This window comes from Mirounga angustirostris, unplaced genomic scaffold, assembly GCF_029215605.1.
Source record: "Mirounga angustirostris isolate CCGP_5_RB_7025 unplaced genomic scaffold, mMirAng1.0.hap1 SCAF_2, whole genome shotgun sequence".
Taxonomy (NCBI): Eukaryota; Metazoa; Chordata; class Mammalia; order Carnivora; family Phocidae; genus Mirounga; species Mirounga angustirostris.
Window position 1 is genome coordinate 31,222,621 of NW_026991710.1, and position 6,624 is coordinate 31,229,244.

Genomic DNA, 6,624 nt, shown 5'->3' on the forward strand with positions numbered 1-6,624 from the left:
GAATTTCAAGAAGACCAAAAGGATTGCAATGGAGGCTCAGAGCAAGTCTTCATGGGGAAAGTACAATTTGGGCTGAGTCTTGGGATTCATGGAGAGGTGAGGAAAGTGTATGAGCAAATGTACAGTGAGAGAATTTGCATGGTGTCAACTCCACAGTGATGAGCATGCATGAGGGGAAGAAGCAGAGAATGCATTGGCAATAACTGTGGGTCATAGCTGAGCCTAATAGTCAAGAAAAGGAGAACAGAGAACTTCAAATGCCCAGGAATTGTCATAAATTATCATAAATTATTCTGTCACCAAAATAAAACTTTTTTTAGGGGCAGTGAGAAGAATTTCCATTGTTCAATGAGATTGTTTTCATCCTAAGTCAGGAGTTGCAAATACAGAAGTCCTAATTTTGTCCATGTGCCCGGTAGATGTCGGAGGAATCTGTTTGCTAGGTGTGCAAGGGTGTTCATAATCTGCTTCCTTTCTGGACCACCACGTTCTGAAAATTGGGTGTAAGTGACTCGGGCCCTTTGCTGGTAGAGCTTCAACACCAGGTGGATAGACATTGACATGGTTGTTCTCTGTAAACAGCAAGAGAGAATTATAGTTAGGAACTGCATGGTTTGGAAAAACCCACAAAGCACATTTCAGAGGACAGGGTACAAGGTACTTAGGCAAGCTTCCTTTTGATTGCAATCAACAGAAACTTGAACACTAGCTCCATAAATAGTAAATGTATTAAGAGGGTAAACTCTTTCATGGATATAAAAAGAGTCAGGCCCCAAGTCCTCCAGCACATTAGAACCAGGAGCAGTAAGTAGTAAATGTAGGAGGTAAGGCTCCTTCTCCAGCTCCCTGGGCTGCCACATTCTCCTCGCTTCTACCTCTTAGCAAGTATAAGCTTCCTCTCTGTCTCTCTTTTTGTCTCTGTCTTCTATCTCTCTCTGGTTTTTATTTCTGTCTCTGTCTGCCTGTCTCTCTCTGACTCTCTCTGCCATCTGCTGCTTATTACTCATGTATCTTGGCCAGGGCCTCCCATAGCTGCCTCACCCCCGGGCCCTGCTCAGCATGACCTCCACAGCTTGGCTGCGGATCGGTTTCCCATGTCTCAGGAGAACACGGGGCTGCCCACCTGAGTGCAACTCTTCCTCCTAGATAGGGACATTGGGCATGGTCCTCTCACTCGCTGATAGGTTCTGCGCAGAAGCGAACAGAGGCAAGATTTTCCTGAAGAAAGAACTTAACATCAGTGTCAAACATACAGAGTAGTCCAGTAAAATAAGGACTGGAAAGTTATCCAGCTAATCAGGCACCATGGGGGTTGCTGAGGGACCCGTGGAAAGACACTAAGAAGCATGGTGAAGGGGAGGCCAGAGTGCAGTGGGCGAAGAAGTAAAAATAGTCCTAGAGAGTTTTCTTCCCAGAAGCTTGGCTGGGAGAGAAAAGAAAAGGAGGGGAAGTGGGGCCTTGGGAGTCAGGAGAAGGCTTTTATGAAATAGAGTGGATTTTATGGGACGACTGGGAAAAAGACAGAAAGGAAGGTGTGAATAGGGTGGGGGGATAGCTAATGCAACAAGGTCCGGAGAAGACCCCTGATGGGATCAATAGCATAGGAGTTGTTGGCCTTGAACAAAAGGCACACACCTTGTGCTCTGAAATTGAAGGGAAATGGAAAAAAAGAAAGAAAGAAAGAGAAAGAAGAGAAAGAAAGAAAGAACAGAATAGAAAGAAGGAAAAGAAGAAAGAAAGAGAAAGAAAGAAAGAGAAGAAAGAAAGAAGAGAAAGAAAGAACGAAATAGAAAGAAGGAAAAGAAGAAAGAAAGAAAGGAAGAAAGAAAGAGAAAGAAAGAAAGAAAGAAAAAAGAGAAAAAGAAAGAAAGAAAGAAAGAAAGAAAGAAAGAAAGAAAGAAAGAAAGAAAGAAAGAAAAGGTACAGATGTGCATATACTTACACGTGGGAAATAGAAAATCGAGGGGGTTCATGTGAACTGAGGCAAAGCCATGCTCTGACAATGGAAGGGAAGGGAATGATGCAAGGTTTGAGGAGACCATGGTCAGAGCCATCAGTACAGGCATCTGGGTTGTGTACTGCACAAGGGCACTGTTTATTAACCTATCCCAGAATATGAAGGCAAGAGATTCTGGCTTCCTGGTCAAGTCTTGGAAAAGCAGAGGAGAGCTTCCTCCCGTAAACTCACACCGCCCACAAGGCTGTGCACACACGCAGAAGAGTACACATGTATACTCTCCCCGGCGCTCACACACACTTACACACTCATGCGTGACTGGGTCCTATGTCAATCACGCTCTGAGCATTCCTTGAGGTTTTTTCCTTTCGCCCACAGAAGCCTGACTCATGCCAACCAGGAACCAACCCTGCTCTTCTCTCCCTGGGGATGAGGGGTAGTTGCTACCACTGTGAAGACCCAAAGTCAGGGGCAAGCGGGGTGGGGCAGTGTGTGGACAGGTTTTAAGTACTTGGGCCCAGGTATGCTGCCCCCTGGGGCCCTGGAAATGCCACTTCCTCCTATCCTGAAGACAGAGCTCTCCAGATTGTATAATATCAAAACTAACTGGAGGGAGGGCACTTTTTGCTAATTCGTAGAGATTCTGAGAGCGATGCAGGTTTGCATGGTCACCGGAGGGACAGTGGCCTGGTGGTGCAGGCAATGCTGCATCTTGTGGAGGGTACAGCTGGAGTGGAGCCCATGAATCTTTCATGGACCGATCTGCTCAATTGAATGATGCTCGTGCCTAGCTGTGCCTGGCAGCCCAGGGGTAGGAAAAAGAAGGCAGCTTAGGAGATGGATCCAGGTTTAGGGTTTTTCCAGGAAAGAGCCTGCCATCTGAGAGGTTTTTCAAGTGATTTAGCAGTTTTGAAGGATAATGGGTTCAGGCAACAAGCTTCAGCGTAGGCTGGCTAGACAGGAAAGGGCTGGGGTACAGGGAGAACTTGAGGGGTCTGGTGGAGCATGAGGGGCATGAATCAGGGTGGTGGGATGGAGAGTATGGGAGAACCACAGGATGGGAGGGTCCTTTCATGACATAGAGATGCTGCCAATTTCTTCGGAACTCGGAGAATCCCATATGGGCCAGTCTGTTGCCAAGACCCAGGTCAGTAACACAGACGCTCCTTTTCACTTCCTTTCGGCATGGCCAGAAAGTTGATCTGCTTGGCTAGGAGGCTAAGAACGCTGTCCCTCTGTGGGTGATTGTCTTCTCAGTCCGTCCTGGGCTCAGTGTGGGCCAACCACCAGGCCCCATACAGGCCCCCGCCCCTCCATCATGCCCAGGAAATTTTCGTGTTTATTTTTATTTTAAAGGTTTTCCTGAAACGGCTATAGAGAATCAGAAGGAAAATAGGAAAAAAGAGGAACAGGAGGACAGTACAAAGATTACAGAACATCACATAGCGGTTGCATAGCTTAAGCCAGACTCTAGTTATATGGGTTATATGAGTTAACTCTGTGATGATTTCTAACCATGTGAAATAACTACAAGTTATTTCTCCTGGTAAAAATATAATGCAAGTCACACATATATTTTTAAGTTTTCTAGTAGCCATATTAGAAAAAGAGTAAGAACTGGGGCATGTGAGTGGCTCAGTCAGTTGGGCGGCCGACTCTTGGTTTCTGCTCAGGTCATGTCCTCGGAGTCCTGGAATCGAGCTCCGAGTCAGACTCCGCGCTCAGTGGAGAGTCTGCTTGGGGATGCTCTCTCTCCTCCTGCTCCTCCCTGTGCTCGCATATGCACACGCGCGCGCGCACGCGCGCTCTCTCTCTCTAAAATAAATAAATAAATCTTTAAAAAAAAAACAACAGGTGAAATTAATTCTAATCATGTATTTCATTTAACCTAACGTATCCAGAATATTATTTCAACATGTAATCAAAAATTTGAAATTGCTAATGAGGTGTTTAATATTGTTTTTATGGTGCTCTATCTTCAAAATTTGGTGGCTATTTTCCATTTATGGCACATCTCAGTTTGGACTAACTACATTTCAAGTGCTCCATAGCCGCATGAGACTGTTGTACCATATAGAGTCCCTAAGTGACTGAAAAGCCTCTTAGACTCCGACCCTCTGCTTTCACTCCAAGGGTCATGTTTATCAAGATTCTCTATCCTTCTGAGCCTACAGGAGGCCCTGGGGACCCTTGCCTCCTAAAGTATTTCTGTGTCCACTCTGTCTGCTGATACTGTGAAGAAACAACAGTACAAACTACTTGACGTGTGGTAGAGACGGAATAAAGCTTTAGGGTTCTGCCCTGGGTCTCAGCATTCATGCATAACTCTTTCACCAGAGACATGCTTGGCCAGGAGGGAGCTGAGTGCAATGAGCATCCCTCCCGCATCCAGCCGCCCCCCCCCCCACTCCCCACCGTGAGACTTAATGAAGAACTTTGAGGGCGCCTGGTTGGCTCAGTCGTTAAGCGTCTCCCTTCGGCTCAGGTCATGATCCCAGGGTCCTGAGATCGAGTCCATCGGGCTCCCTGCTCTGCAGGAAGCCTGCTTCTCCCTCTCCCACTCCCCCTGCTTGTGTTCCCTCTCTCGCTGTGTCTCTCTCTCTGTTGAAAAATAAATAAAATCTTAAAAAAAAAAAATAATAACTTTGGAAAGGCAAGCTATGTCAACAATCGCTTCTCCCTAAAAGGCATGATTCTAAGGGTTCTCATATTCCTTCTGTGTTCCTCGTGGTTCTACGTCATGCAGTTGCCTCTGAAACAGAGTCTGTGTCTTGCCTGGGCCGCCCTCCCACCTACTGTCCCACTGTCAGAGTGCTCCTTGCAGAAGCCTGATTATAGCAGACACTCCTCGGCTCAACACCCTTCCAGGAGCCAGCCCTTTGCTGCCTACGGGGTCACATTAAAACCGTCAGCCCGATGTAACCTACCTGTCTACCTCTGGGTAGTTCCGTTCCATGCAGGCAGGACCCAGGTCCCCCTCTCTGCGTCCAGGCTCCCTCACTTTTCACATATTCCGGTTGAAGAAGGTCAGTCTCTTGGCCTCTCTGACTCAGTCACCGCTGCCAGGTGCTTATTCATGGTCAGCTGGCCCCTAATTGCTCTCTGGGTACAATTCTAGGATGGCCACTCTGACCTCTAGGAATTGCTGCAATTCTCTTCATTGCCCCCTCCCCAAACATGTATGCTGCCTACTCTCCCCCCTCCCCCGCCCCCACAACATACTAATACAAGTTGCTGCGTGTAACAGACTTTTCCTGAAAGTTTGGCCAATACCCTCTGTGGATCCAGCACAGACAGAACAGGAAAGGAGACTGTTCTCATAATTCTCTCGGCCATCATGGCCATGGAAAATTCCTTATTGGAAGCACGCCACACTCCTTGGGTCTCCACTCACCTCTTTGCTTTTAGGATGAGAGCAAAGAACCCTTACCTCTCTTCCAGAATTCCAAAGCCTTCCACACACTCCAGGGCCAATTTGCTTCCCCTCAACAAGATCCTAAAATTCTCATTGCTTTGTGATGCAGAGGATTAGCTGATCTTATTCAGATTCCAGATTCCATGGAATCCATGGGCCCCTGAGGGGTCTGTAAATAGAAATAAGGGAGTTTGTGGATTTGGGCAGGGAAAAATATTACATCCTTATTAATCTCGCAATTATTCATTCAATTAATCTTAAATTATTCATCCAGTAAGTACTCATTTTTTTTTCAATAATCTTGAAGTGAAATTTAGCATTGCCTTCCATTATGAATGTAGGCAACATCCCACAGTGTCTGCCACATTGGCCTCAGGAGAAATCACAGGTATTTTCATATTTATTACAGTTGTGCAGATGTCTCAAAATGTGGCTTAGACCCCTGATGATTTCGAAATCACTTTGAGGTTTAAAATTTCAAAGGTTTAAAATAAGATCTTAATATTTAAAATGTGAAGTGGGATATATCACTCAACCACAGTTTTTTTCAAAACTTTTCGATAATATTTCAACGCAACTGGTTTCTTTGTAGTACTACATATTTTATTTCATATATTTGAAAATACAATTTGGAGAAGAGATTCCACAGGCCATGCCATCCTGTCAAAGGGATCATCACAAAAGCACACACCAAAAAAGTATGAAACCCCTGCTCTAGGAGCTGCCTTTGAATAATTCCCCCCCACTCCCCCCCACCCCACACTGGAATTTTCTTACGTGAAAGTTATCTTCCCGCTGCTGCTTCTCTAGAAACTGCTGTGGTTATAACCAAGGTTTGGGGGATTAAGTTTATTTAGCTGGTTAGCTAAATACACATTTCTATACATTTGTTTTGTGGGGATATTTCTGTCCTCACCCATGGATGAAATTTAGAGCAAGCCCCATGATCTTCCTGGTACCTTTAAGGTAATAAAAGCTGCTCTGGACACTAATTAGAAGTCCAGTCCTCTGTGATGATTAAAAACTCTTCTCTCTCCTATGCTCGTGCCCTGGGAAGGCTGTGTCGTCCATTTACTGAAGCAGTGATGTGCCATCCACGGGCATGCCTTAATTGTCCCTTGGCTGCTGGAGGATTGGTCCCGAAGGTTCTCAGCTGAGAGGATCTCTGGAAGTTGGCCTCAGCAAAAGAGAGCTACTTCCTTCCCGGGGACATCCCTTATCCAGGGACTGGTTAATGGGAATGGGGGAGCAC

The 6,624-nt window shown here is 46.0% G+C and overlaps 1 long non-coding RNA gene across 1 annotated transcript; it reads right to left on the bottom strand.

Annotated features, from left to right (window-relative positions):
* Nucleotides 1-288: 288 nt before the first annotated feature.
* On the bottom strand, nucleotides 289-4,988 carry LOC123847649 (uncharacterized). Its single transcript, XR_006791584.2, has 3 exons — nucleotides 4,885-4,988; nucleotides 1,124-1,218; nucleotides 289-572 (listed from the first exon to the last, which is right to left on the bottom strand). It is a non-coding gene; the product is annotated as an uncharacterized LOC123847649 (long non-coding RNA).
* Nucleotides 4,989-6,624: the final 1,636 nt, after the last annotated feature.